This window comes from Sciurus vulgaris (genome assembly GCF_902686455.1).
Source record: "Sciurus vulgaris genome assembly, chromosome: 12".
NCBI classification, from domain to species: domain Eukaryota; kingdom Metazoa; phylum Chordata; class Mammalia; order Rodentia; family Sciuridae; genus Sciurus; species Sciurus vulgaris.
The window spans coordinates 31,519,414-31,533,480 of NC_136473.1; the positions used below are offsets into that span (position 1 = coordinate 31,519,414).

Sequence of the window (14,067 nt, forward strand, 5' to 3'; positions counted from 1 at the left end):
TACCCCAAAACTCCCATCCAGAATTCACTGGAAAGGAGTACTAGAGTGGGCAGTCAGCACCATGGCCAGATCCAGACCAAGCTGGAGGCCAGAAAGACCTTCAAAGGAGGCTTATTGGAGAGTCTGGATACAGCTTATCATTTTGCCTGTAAGTTCCTCTTCACTCTGTCTCCAATATCAGCACCTCTCTGCCACGTACAGACCAAACAGCTAAGAGGGCAGGTTCGCTATATCCTCCTCACCTCTAGGGATAATTAAGATTAAAATAACATCTGCAGCTTGAGCTGGAAATGACCTGTATTTCATCATTTTAAAACATGTCCCTAATCTAATGGATCCCCACGAAAAGGAAAAAGGTGGCCAATTAGACTTTGGTATATGCTTTCTTGCCACTCCAAACGGGCCACCACCCAATTGTAGTTACATTATAAAGTGACTCAAAATTGTCTTGGCAGATGAAATGTGGCATGAACTCTGCTTGAGTCACCTAAGTCCTCTTGAGCCAGGTAAGCTGTTGAAATTGCCAGGCACTCTAGAAACCCCCATCTCAGGGTCTTGGGGAGCACATGCACCACTGAGAGTCACAGGTGGCCCTATGTTACCAGTTGTGGCTTCTTCACATCTCCATGATTGAGTTCAGATGGAGCCAAGGGAGGCAGCACAGTGGGTGGGAGAGGACAACACCCTTGACCCCAAGCAAAGATGAGGTGGCTCCAGCAGGGTGCTCAGCCTTGGTTTCCACACTGTGAAATGGTGGCAATGCAACATGTGTCCTGCAGGACTTTCATCTTGACCAACCCTGTTCGTAACTGGAGAGGGAAGACATGTCTAAGTCTGCTGGCACAACCTCTCAATCTACCCTCATTCTGCCAGGAATGCCCTGACCCTGGAGCACCTGCCAAGCTAGGAGTGATCTTTTCCAAGGTTTTTGTGGGCAGGTCACAGATGTAAAGAGCAAAGTGTCTCACCCAGAATGCCAGCAGTCCTCCTATTGAGAAGTGCCAGCTAAGACTGTTATGGAGCCCTTGTGTCCCCCTAGAGTTGATGTGCTGCACCCTAAAGCCCAATGTGACAGTTCCAGTAGCTGGGGTCTTTTAGAGGTGTTGGACGTTGTGGTGGACTCCTCATAAAGGGTTAGTGCCCTGTCACAGGACCCAGAGAGCTCAGTCTCCCAGCCCTCAAGGGCACAAGGGGTCTGCCACCAGAAAGGAACCCTCACAAAACCCTTTGTGTTTGTGTTTTGGATAGTTCTTGATTTCTGGTGGTCCTGAGGGCCACTGTCTTAAACACAAGTGATCGCTCTGTATACCTGCACATGCAGAAAGAGGAAGTCAGGCCACATGGAGACTGGCCATGAAGAGCACTTCCTCCAAGGTGGGGGTCTAAAAATCCCCTTTAATGACAGCTGATTAATTTACTAATTCTCCCTTTTATTAATGGAGGATTCCAAATGATGGATTCTGCTTGACTGAGATTAACTGGACCCAGTTAAGTGGGTCCCCAAGAACCTGTTCTGCCTATGTTTGCTGTAACATCACAGTTATTGTTATTGCATCTGCATAATCCTTTCTTCCCTATCAAAAGTGGCACAAAGGTGCTTTTACCTGTTCTGAATTTTCTGAACTCTAAAGCTTACAGTTTGAGGCTACAGTCTTTGAGACACTCTTCCACAAGTTACTTGTGACTTTCTGAGACCTAATGACCACAGACCTGTCTTACTGGAAGTCTTCCCACACAGATGATATACGTGCATTGAGAGCCCCACAGACTGAAGCTGGTGTGTCTCAAAGCACACCAAGTGTCCTCACCGGGGTTCTCTCAAATAGGAGAAGGGAAACCTCCTTGTGGCTCACTGGTCCTGGGTACACCCAAGGTTCCTGGAAATCACTAGATGTAAGGGAGTGGGGTTGTGAGGCCAGCCTCCAAGGTCCAGGGAGTGGGGAAGATGTGGAGACAGCCCTGGACAGAGGGCTCCAGATGGGATATGGAGAGGCCCAGGAGGTCTGGCCACTTTGGGGAGATCTGTGGCCCTGCCATGGGTCCTTCCTACTGAGGGTTCCTGCACCCTGGTTTGACAAGCTGGAGTTCATCAAGGAGGGGGACATTTCCCACTCTTTTCCTCAGCCTGTGGAAGAGCATCCGACAATGCCAGTGCTTGCATCCACCAGCCTCTCCTGGGAGCCAGGTCCCAGTGGCTCTCCCTCCCATGCAATCTGGAGTAGGCGCCCAGCTCCCAAGAGCCATGAGAAGCTGCAGTGGGAGTGGTGCAGAGGAAACACCCCATGCTTGCTTCAGCAGGGAGGCTGCTGGCATCACTGCCAGGTCTGCCTTTATGAGGCACATACTTCTGAAAAGGCTAGGTGTCTCCAAGTTGTAGTCCATTATTTAAGAAGAAAGCAAAACACAATTAAAACTAAATTGATGCCCCAACTACACAGAACCAAAGCAATTCTTGGGGAGAGTGCTAGAATCAATGTCACATCCTCTCTCCATGTTCCACTTTGCAGAGACTGCATCTGGTGTCCTTTGTCCCTCCTTCAAAAAACTGAAGTCCCTCCAGTCACACCCCACCTGTTAGATTAGGAAATGCCAGCTGTGGTGGTGTCAGTCATGCATCCTGACACATGATTTCCCAGCCATATGAGAAGGGCACTTTGGTGAGTCAGGAAGCTGTCCTTGGAGGGTGACCACTTCTCAGGTCCCTTACCTTCTTTGCCAGTGCCTGAGGAGATGCTGAAGGGTCCAAGGAGATCCTAATGCTCACATTTAAGAAGGAGCTCCCTTTTGTGAGCACTACTTGGAGTCAGGCACCACCAGAAATGCCCCTGTGCTCAGTTCCATCCACCCATCTCATCCACCATGAGGGGAAGCAAGCTCAAATGCTCACCCCAGGTCACCAGCCCCGGTGGGAGAAGTGGAAATTGAATCCAGGCACCACAGTCCCAAGTCTTTGCATTAAAACAGTATGTTAACTGTGCTGCTGACTGCTCCTTTCCTCATCAATTTCCCCCTTCTCTTAATCATTCACACACAGACACACCGAACTGTTGCCAGTTTATTCACAGACAATAAATTCTCATACTCTGAATGCATTAAATGTGTTGAGGTTCACATGGACCAAAGAGGAAGTATCTTGTGTTGATTTTATCTTCCTTGGGTGGCCAAGGAGCTGGTCACAGAGGAGAAACTCAAGAGTTGACTGAATGAACCATACTGCAGAAGACAGTAATCAGGAGGGGTGTGTGGAAAGACTGTGTGTGTGCATGCCTGTGTGCAACATTTACACCACACACTCAGAGGTGCGAGGGAGTTCAGAAACAGTTGTGTGCAAGTCTTAGCTGGTGCCTAAATCCCTTCCCCTCCATCCACTCACCATGTGCTTGGGATGGAGCCCTGGTGTCAGTCTGGGTGTGCATGGCAGCAGGAGCCCCAGGACAGCCAGGATTATTGTAGAACAGCAGCCGGAGAGAGGGTGCTGGGATTCGCTGTGCTTATATGGTGGACCTTCTCAGTAATGGTTCCATGTTCCCCGGTGGAATCAGAACAGCCTACGCTGCCCAGGTGGGAGAGACCCACGGGCCTTTTTGGACAGTAGTCACTAAGAAGCAGGTGTCCCTCCTCAGTCCTAGGCTCCTGTTCTCACGACTGGTGTCTGGTAGGCTGGGGGACTACTCTGGTTCAGCACTTCTCAAACGTTACAAGGCAAAGGAGCACAGACTTCTGGCCCCAGAGTACCTGACAGTCTGTCCAGCTTGAGAGTAAGAATCTGATTTCCAACTTGCTCAGGGAGATGCTGCTCTATTGGCCCTGGGACATATGTTGAGAACCATCACTCTCCTGCTATTTGCTGTTGAATTGTGTGTGTGAGTGTGTATGTGTGTGTGTGTGTGTGTGTGTGAGAGAGAGAGAGAGAGAGAGAGAGAGAGAGAGAGAGAGAGAGAGAGAGAGAGAGAGAGAGAGAGGAGAGAGAGCCATGCAGTCCTAGACAACAACAGCAGTGGAGACTCTGCTATGATTATCTGGTTTTAACCCTCAGCTTTTCTGTGATCACCAGTCCATGTCTGACCTAGATCCATGTGCTCAGCTGCCCAACAGAGGTCAGATACACCTCATTCACAAAACCAAAACACTCAGCCTGCCTCTCCTGAGTTCATTACCTAGGTCTCTTTCTTTTCTACACTTTCTTTCTCTGCTCATGACATCACTGTTCCTATGATTTAGAAATCCCAATGTCATCCTCAATGTCAACCTCTCTTCCTAGATATTAATTCTAGAATGTAAGCTCCTGGAGGGAGGTGCTTGGCTGGTTTGTTCATGATTATATGCCCACCCCTTAGTACAGGGCCCAGCATAGTGTGGGGAGCCACCAAGTGCTGATGCCCAAGCAAGTGGACAATTCCCCTGAAGCCACTAACATGCTCTGGCCTAAACCTTTGTCTCTCACTAGAATGAGAGACTGCAGTGGTCTCTTCTGGCCTCCCCATCTGCCATGTCACCCCAACTGCAATCCACTCTTCCTCCCTCTCTTTCAAAAGAACAGACTGGTAACTCTGTGGTCCTATTTATAAACTTCTGTTCGTAACTCTCAACCCCAGAATGTAGTCAAGTAAGATACAGAAAAGTCATTCCCCTCTGGCCCCTGTCTTCCCATGCACATGAGGACCTCAGTCCCTAAGGCCTTCAGCCTAGTCCTTCCAGGTCAGGACAGGCCGAACTACATCCTTCTTCCTCTCAGCACACCTGCCTTTCCGCACCCATCACCCTCCAGCGTCAAGTCCAGCCATCGTGTCATGGTCACTGTGACACACGTTCCACACAGTTCCTAGTACACACTCCAAGGACAAGTACTGCTCCCACTGCGAGACTGCACCCACGATGTGGCTCTAGTGACATTTCTGCATGTTTTATTGTAGTTATTTTCTTACAGGAGTTCCTTATTCACTGGGAACATAGAGCCTGGGACACAGAGGTGGCTTCCCTGACTCTGTTAATTGCTAGTATCTGACCCAGTCAGTGTCAGGCAGAGATGGCCCTTGAAATGTTTGCTGAAACTGTCCTCAGTTTAATTTAGTGAGCATCAATCAGAGAGTGAGGAATAAACAAACATTCTCAGACTTCATAGGACTCATTCTCTGAAGTCCTCACCTCTAAGGTCAAACTCAAAACTAAAGTAATTACTTGGGTAGATAATTCAGGAAAGAAGGAGAACCATTTGATTTGAATGATCTAGTGAGATTTTTCTGCTTATTGATGTTTCTGGAGTTTTTCTGATAATGGTTTCAATTCTTTGATTCTTTCATGGTATAGAGAGTAGGCCAGAAAGTTAATCTATCCATCCCTCTCCCATCTGAAACCAGGCAACTTTCAACCAGTTCTGCTGAACAGAAAACATCAATAGAAACCAAGTTTTAGAAAGTCATAATGCCCAGGTTGAAGGGTCTGCGATGCTCAGATTCAGCTCTCTCAAGAGCTCCTGAAGAACCAGAGAGGTCTGTAGCTTTCTTGGTATTTAAATAACCTCATATCTGGCCTCCATTTATTTATACCCTTAGATTCTTAAGTTTGAGGCACCAGGAGAGAGAGGGGTTAGAAAATGGTATTTGTGGCACAGCATGCAGTAGACTTGGGAGATGAGGTCCAGGCTGGACTCAGTTCAACACAGGCACAGGTCAGGGGGGCCTGTGTGCCTCTGAGTGCACGTCCTTCTGTGGGAGGCCAGAGCAAGGGCGACAATCTCAGCTCCCAAACAAGGCAACCTGACTTTTATTGCACATGCACACACATGCATACTCACAGAGATGCACACGCAGGGGACACCCACACTCGACTGGAATTAGGGAAAGAGAAGTGTTAGTCCACTTTTAATTGGAAACCGAGTCCTTCCAGCACGCTGTTTGCTCAGTAGCGGGCACTGCAGTTCAGGGAGGCTCTAATTGAAGTGATGATTTTGGAGATTACAGGGAACATATGGCCCAACTGCCTGGCCCTTGATCTGCATTTTCTCATAAAATTGCTGTCCGTGTGTGTCTGCGTTGGCCCCTCACTTCGGAGGCCTTTGAACATGAGCAGGATGCATAGTGCTGCGACTTGCAGCAGGGTCCTCCGCACCCTGTGCACCTGAGCTGTGGGCTCCTGGGCACCTGCGCACCAGTGCATGGCTGCTCCCCGCCGGCCTTGAGGCTTTGCCGACCAGAAAGAAAGCAGGAGGTTGGGGGAAATTCCAAAGAGCCCATCGCAGGAGGGCGCTGCCAAGGTAATGGGAGGAACTGCTAGCCATCATGGAGGTGGAAGCCTCTGCAAGCCAGTGGACAGGGCAAGTGGGCTCGTGGGTGTCCTGGGACAGAATCATATTCCTTTCTCCCTGCCATCAGTCTGTCAATCAAGTATTTAACCATACATCCTTGCAGGCTCCAACATCAATTTCACCCTGTGAGTCCCCCCAGGCCCACAGATTCTCACCATAACTGCTCACAGCACACAGGACACATAGTTAAATTTGAATTTTTGACAAACAGCAATTTTTATGTCGCATTGAGCATACTTTTGAAAAATATTATTCATTCTTATCCAACATTCAAATTATCCACTCACATGGGTTTTTATTTGCTACTCTCACAACTCACACTACTCGGGCTCACTCTAAAGTAGTCCTCCCTTCTGTCCTAACTTCAGACTCACTCTGCCTCAGCACCAAACCTCTGCAAGGGAGGATCCCCTGACAGAAGCACCCCAAATTCATGTTCCTGAGCTGCACCACCTCTGTGGTTCAGGGAGATTTACAAAACCCCACATTCCCGTCTGTATCCTAGTTAAAGTCCTAATATATATTTTCCGGAATCCAACATATTTTTAAATATGTAACAGCAAGTCTTACAAGGAACAACTTAGATGGTAGCCCACAATCTTTTGCCTGTGTGGTTTTTTGGTTGTTGGTGGTCTCCCTCTAGTAGAATAATACACTTTTAGGAACAGAGCTGTGTCACTCCAGCATCTACAACAGAACTGCTAAATAGCCATTGCTCAGAAATAGTAGCTCACTAGTGGAACCCTGTGTATGCAAGTGTCCAGCAAGTTCCTGAGTGGAACAGGTGTGAACTGGTGCAGCCAATGTTTTCCCACCCTCACTGATCCTGACAAGGAATGTTGCTTGGACACTGTACCTTGAACACCATCAGGGTCAACTGAACCTATCTATCTTGTACACACATGCACACAGGACTCAAATCCCAGGTCTGAATCTACAAAAATGCCCAACAAGCATGCCTCCAGCTTTCTGCATGTAAACATGGACTTGGACCACTAAGATTCCAAGAGGTTCTTAACTAACCTGTCATCCATATCCATTTAAAACACCAAATACCACATACTCAGAGGAAGCTGTAACCTGTTTGCTACCAATTCCTAGTGCACTAGACTTTGGGGGCTTCCATGGTCATGGACACCAGGCATGGGGGAATATTGGAAGTGATTCTTCCATTCGCTCAGTGAACTGTCTAAAGATCTCCAGATCCATCTTGAAATCCCCTGGTTGGAAATGTAAATGTGGATGGGCTTGGTTGGAATGTCAGGGCAAGAAAACTAGCATCTTCCCTGCACCTCATCCTGACCCTTATACATGAGAGTGAGAGAGAGTCCCTGGCCACTTAAAAGGTCAGGTAAGGAGAGGTCTAAACCATTAGCTGGCTCTGCCTCTCCAGAGAGTGCAGTCCTAACACTCACCAGGAAAACTGCAAAGTCCTGCCAGCATGCCCACAGAGGACCCAACACAAAGGCACAGTGTCATGATGCCAGGAAAGGCGTTCCTGTCTTCTGACAGCTGGGGTGGGGGATGGCAGATGCAGCCCTTACAGGACAGCACGTAGATTTTCATGGGTACCTACTCGCTCCACATCAGGACCTTTGTTCATTTGATTAATGAGGCTGTGGTTTGCATAGTGATACTGCTCATCCAAAAAAAAAAAAAAGGTCAGTTGGTTTTTCCTGCTACTATCAAATAAGCAATAGGAGCAGAACCGGAAGTTGGCTGAACTGGAAAAAGAAAACAAAAGCCAACAATGGTCCTTACATATGCTTTAAAGTGCTCCCCCATCTCTTACCATTGGGGGCACCAGGGTGCTCCCAACTCTCCACCACCTATAGGAGGTGCCTGAGGAGCACAGTGGTGGTGGTGGACTTGAAGCAGGCCTGGAGGGTGGAGCAGGGTGGGCCTGTGACTGACAAGATGGATGGGGAACCTGGTTGGGATCACCTAGTCCTTCATTTTGGGTGTCTCAGGTAGAAGTCCTACTGAGTCCCTGGAGCAGAGCTGTAGCCAGCCAGGGAGAGGTGTGGGTGGAAGGTGAGAACAACAGTGAGGTCCCCTTCTACACCAGAACCCCCTGACCACTGGGCACCTTGGCATGACCCTTGCTGGAGCAGACTCTGGAGCTGATGACCTGGGGCGTAGCCTGGCTCTGGCACAGGGTAACTCCCTGCTGTTCATCTTCCTTGACTGAAGAAGAGAACAGTCATAATCCTGCTTCCTCATCTGCCTACATGAATGCTGAGTGGGCTTACTCATGGAAAGTGCCTAAGGTGAGGCTCTGTGTGAAGCTCCATGGACTGGACGTCACCAGGTCAGCCTCAGGGATGTCAGGGATTTCTATCAGTCCCAGAAACTGGGGATAGGTATGTAAGTAATTGCCATCTGAAGTTTATGTCAGGAGCTTATGTCAGTGTGTGAGCATCCACAACCACACACTGCTTGTCCGGCCAGCTTGCTCTGGGGAGTTAGTGCAGGAGGAACGAGTGCTGAAAGACAGCTCGCTATCACACATAAACACGCCCCCAGGCAACTGCTTTTAAACAATGGTGTCTATCATTCATTTTAATCAAAATTATTAAGTGCAAATGCATTTCCAAAATTAAGTTACAGTCAATGGACAGGACGTCATTTATCATAAACTACCAGCTCACAGTCACAGTCGGGTCAAGCCCTCTGTCCCAATATCATGTGTCCTGTCTTGGTAATTGATAGAATTAAGTTCTTGCTCTAGCTTATCTCTGACTTGGGTACCCTGTGTCTTCTTCTATATTATGAAGACAAAACAAATACCCTGGAAAAGACTTGGTACAGAGAAGTGCTAAGCCTCAGAGTGGGGGCAACAAATAATCCCAGTGTCAATTTTATAGCTGTGACACTAACACGAGACAAAACTGTTGATTCTGAAAACAACCAGAAAGGGCCAGTCATGTGACTGCCTCTCGCCTGCTCCCCAGAGGTACACATTCAGAAGTCAGAGATGTCCAGAGCACCTTCCTGCTGGCCACAACATGTGAGTGCACTCCTGACGTCTCTTGGATAATAAAACAGCAGATAATAAAACAGAGATACTAGCTGTTACACACTTACTGTATGCACAGCATGCTACCAAATCTTCAAGGCCGAAGGTGACATCTTTCATCTCATTCTTCACACCTGACCTAGTATGTATATATATATATATATATATATATATATGGTTACAAAATATGTATCAGACTGAAATGTCAGGGATTTCGCTCAGTTCCAGAAACTGGGGAGAGGTATGTAAGTAATTGCCATCTGAAGTCATATCTTAAACTTCAGTCCACAATCCATCAGGAACTTATGAAATTAATACAGTGGCTAAGATGAGCATGAAAACATAAATAATGGAAGATGTGAGAGTGGGAAGCAGTCAGTCGGAAAGTGCTGGAGCTTATGTCACAGGCACGGATGAAAGCGTATGGCAGGTCCTGATAAAATGTGCTTTTTGTTCAGCTGCAGATGACATTTTCTGAAAAGTGCTGCTGTAGAGTCTTTTGAATGTGCTGTTTTAGAAGAAAATATAAAATGATTTAAATACATTTCTTCATCAATGTAATGTTTATCAGAGTCCTTTTTAATTAATTTTTATTTGTTCAAATTAGTTGTGCATGGCAGTAAAATGCATTTATGCATTTTGATAAATCACACATAAATGGAGTGTAGCCTCTCATTCTTCTGATTGTACATGTTGCAGGATCACATCAGCCATGCAGTCATACATACACATGTGGTAATAATGTCTACTCTCTCTACTATCATTCCTTCCCCCATGCCCCTTCCCTCCCTCCACTCCCCTCTACCTAATATAAAGTAACTCTATTCTTCCCTAGCCCCCCACCTTACTGGAGTACTTTTGACACCTACTCAAACTTTAAAAAGAAAAAGCTCACCACTTTGCTTCCTAAAGGGAAGAACGGCAAGGCTGATTTCCCACCTCAGTCCCTTTGTAGCACAGAGCTGGCCCACTGTTCTCTGATGTTAGGATCTGGGCCTTGGGCACTTCCTCAGTTGTGCTGATCAGGATTCACCATCTGCCTCACTTTTTTTGCAACTAAGAGACAGCATTTAGCACAGAGCTTGACACAGTGTAGTTGTCTGTAAGAAATCTGTGCTGAACTGAAAGCTGGTATGGCAGCTGCCTGGAAGGACAGTCAGTGGCATGCGGGACTGTAGTGCTGGCAGGCCTATTCAGAAATAGAGGGACTGTGGCCCAGCTGAGCAGTGCATTCACAAGGGTTGTCCTTGATGGACTCAAAGACCATGTTGCAAGAGAGGAGTCTCAATCATTCAAAAGGGATTCTCAGAGACTCTGAACACAGCCAAACAGACCAGGGACAAGAGAGTCCACTCCAGGACAGTCTGTGCCAGGAAAATTTTGTTCAGAAGTAAGACAGCACTTGAGCACACAGAGGCACTCAAGTCATGACCACAGTAATTCTCTTTCCCAGTCCATCAAAGAACCATAGTTAAGCTTCCTAAATCCTTTCCATTCTCACCTGGAATCCCAATTAAGTCTCAGAGGTGACTACAAGACTACTCCTCCTGATCACCTGCATTGACCGTCCCAGATGCCACAGGAGCTAGAATGCTCAGAATTCTGGAGCCCACCTCTGAAAGGCAAAACCCAAGGCTATGAATCTACCCATTCCCTTGTTCATGCATCCTAGCCACCCAAAATGACAGGCCTGCCTTCAGGGGGCACCACCCTGAGATGCCTCAGGTCAGCCACCTAGGGGCATCTGAGAGAGAAGAACACAGAGAGGAGAGAAGTTTGTGGAATGATGAGTCTTTGAGTCTCGAGCTACCCAGAGGTGCAGGAGGCCCTGCAGCAGGAAATGGCAGTGGAGACTGCCATTGGATGGCAACACCCAAGCTTCAGCCTCTTCTCCTACTTACAGCCACCCACACAGGAGGCATTTCCAGCCTCTTCCCACTGACTAGGAGAGAGAGTGCTGGAGAGGGGACATGCTTGCCCAAGAATTTGTGGCTTGTGAGTGGGGATTGAGGCTTGCCCTCAGACTTGTCCATATCCACAACCCAAGGCCTCTGGGCCACTGCAGTGTGAAGGAGAAGGCCTGCCCATGCCACCTGCTGTGCAGTTCATGACCATGAGGGTAAGTCCCAGGGGCCATTGGGCATTTCCAGGGCTCCTGAGATACCCATTGCCTCTCAAGCCATGTTTTTGGGAAACAAAAAGAAATTCACCTGTAAGGAATAGGCAAGGCTGTGGAAAGAATTCAGATGAGGGTCTAGATGCCAGTGCTGTGGAATATGACCAAGGAGGACCAGGCATCTAGGGCAGCAGGAGAGGCCTCAGGGCCTACAGAAGAAGCAGCACTCCACATCCCTGGGAAATCATCAGGGATCAGAGACCTCAACATGTGTAAGCAGTCTCCTTTTGGCTCCAGTGAGCAAAGTCTCAAAGTCGAAGCTTGCAAGGACTTCACAAGCTTGCATGAACAGGACACAGTTCATTGGTTCACACAAGCACCAGGCTGAGCCCAGGGAGAGCTGCTTCCCAAGCCTGCAGCACCAACCACTGCAACCCAGAGTGGAGACCTCACACCCAGCCACCTCTGGGAAAACCCTCCGTGAAAGACTGGGCATTGGGAAGAGCCTGCACACTGAAGAAGTCCCAGGCACACCCTAAAAGGCACAGTGATCTTCAGCAAGGAAGACTTCCAAGCAGACAAACCCCAAACAAACAAGCAGGACCACAGGACCCTGTGATGAGAATTGCGAAAAGGGAAAAGAGGCAAAACTCTGCTGGAGTGGGGAGCAGGACGGGATTCTACCAAGTAGTTCCCAGAGCAGGAAAGGATCTCAAAAGTAGCCTCAAACCAAATGCAAAGAGGTGTGGGTCCTGGATGGATGAAGACACCAGTGGAAGTTCTCACAGAAGTGAATAGTGGCATTGCTATCATTATTAGCATCATGCTGTGTCTGCCAGAGGATCACTTGGTATGTGGTATCCACACATCTGGATCAGCATGTGTGTCAGCTGGAGAGGTGGGGCTCAGGAAAAGCACCTTGGTTTGTCCCTGTGTTTATCTCCCCACAAATAAGATACCCACACAGAGGTGGAGCCCCTGGCACAGTGTGAAGTGGATCATTTCCCAGGCAACCACCCACTCACCACAAGAGCCTGCAGTTCTCCTGGACACCTGGCATCCACACTGCCCAGTAAGCCAAAGAAAATCGTCCACTTATTTCATCCATCTGCTGGACTGCTGTTCCCAGGCCACTGACAAAGCAGGACAGGACAGGAGAGACCAGGCCTTGTCAGACAAATGTGCCCAGCAGCTGGAACCTCACGCACAGAGCTCCATGTAGCTGTGAAACCATGAATCTAGAGCCCTGGACTAAAGCTGCCCAGGGTGTCACAGATGCAGTCTTCCACCAACTACAGTTGAAGCGTGTAGGACCAGCAAATTCACTTCATATGCCACAGGCCAGCCTGTACCCTCTGACATGCCTCTGCTGACCATCATCTGCCACTTCACACTCAGCACTGCTTTGCAGACTTGGACACAACTCTTGGGCCTCCCTTGGCATTGCTTTTATGAAGTTAATTATACAGAGTTTGCTAGTGATCATTTAACAAGCCAATCACTCTCCCTGGAATTCTCTCTAGGTGATCAGAGACCTTCTAAAATGCATCATTTAAAACCTACCCAAATATTCTAAATGTGCTCTGACCAACACACAGCAAACCCACAACTACAATCACATGTTAGGGACACTGATTCTGTGAGTGTCTCCTTTGTAACCTATTGACTCTTAACAACTAGAGCCCCACAGGGAACTCCCTTAGAACAATCCTTAGTTTATACCATTACAATTGAATTTGGGACCTGGTGATGAGTTTCCATCTTGCCAGTGTGTTCTGTGAGCTTGTTGGAGTCCTTCTAAAAGTTGAGTGTCAGCTGTCACACCAGCACTCCCTATCAGGATAGTGTTGTCTGCAAATCCAATAAACCTGCCTTCTGTGTCTTCAACCAAGTCATTGGTAAGAACTTTAAAGATGACAAGACAGTCAGTCCTTCACTCCACAAACATTTATCAGCACTGTCATCTGTCAGGCACTCAGGACAGAGACCAGTGGGGAGCTGAATTTGTCCTGGACCAATCTTAAAACTGTTTGCTTTCTATTCAGCCCTCACATGAGGCACTGTCTGTCCTGGACTTTTAGTGCAGAAAGAAACAACAGGGCTCTTCCAGAGCCACCTCCCTCCCACCTGCCAGTGCCCATGCCTAGTCACTTAAGCCGAGTGACATTCCCAGTTTCCCTGTGTGGAGCAGGAATGGCCTCCTCAAACCTGTCCATCCATAGTGCAAGGACCAGAAAGTCTTGTCCAATGGCTGAATGCATGACTTCCCTAAAGTCAGAAATTGTGTTGGTATGATCTGACTTCACTTTGTCTTTACTTTCTGCCTGAGCCTCGACACTTCCTTCCTCAGACATGACGTGACTGCCCCATCCTAACCCATTCTTGTCATGCCGAGGTTCCACATGCATACAGCAAGCACTCAAGATGCATCTCCTGGAGAAGAGCATGAATAAATGAAGTGGAAGGCTCCAGGGAGTCAGTGTTGGAGGAACTGCTGTAATATGGTTGGGGAAGCGCTGCAGCAGCCCCCAGCTCCAGACCTCATAATTCTATCTGTTTCTGTGCCCCAGCTCTGTCTTTTTGCCATTTTTTAGGGGAAGCAGCAATACAGCACCCTTACTGCAAGTT

The 14,067-nt window shown here is 48.1% G+C and overlaps 1 protein-coding gene across 3 annotated transcripts in view; it reads right to left on the reverse strand.

The window, feature by feature from the left end:
* Positions 1–14,067, reverse strand: part of LOC306642431 (LIM homeobox transcription factor 1-alpha-like) — a 138,289-nt gene that overhangs the window by 21,275 nt on the left and 102,947 nt on the right. For 2 of the 3 annotated variants that reach the window (XR_013758501.1, XR_013758502.1), the window contains exon 1: positions 7,720–8,608. The exons of the other annotated variant lie outside the window; for it this stretch is intronic. The gene's annotated coding sequence lies outside the window, so the exon portion shown is untranslated. Of the gene's footprint in view, positions 1–7,719; positions 8,609–14,067 lie in introns of those variants that run through there. 3 annotated transcript variants of the gene reach the window in all.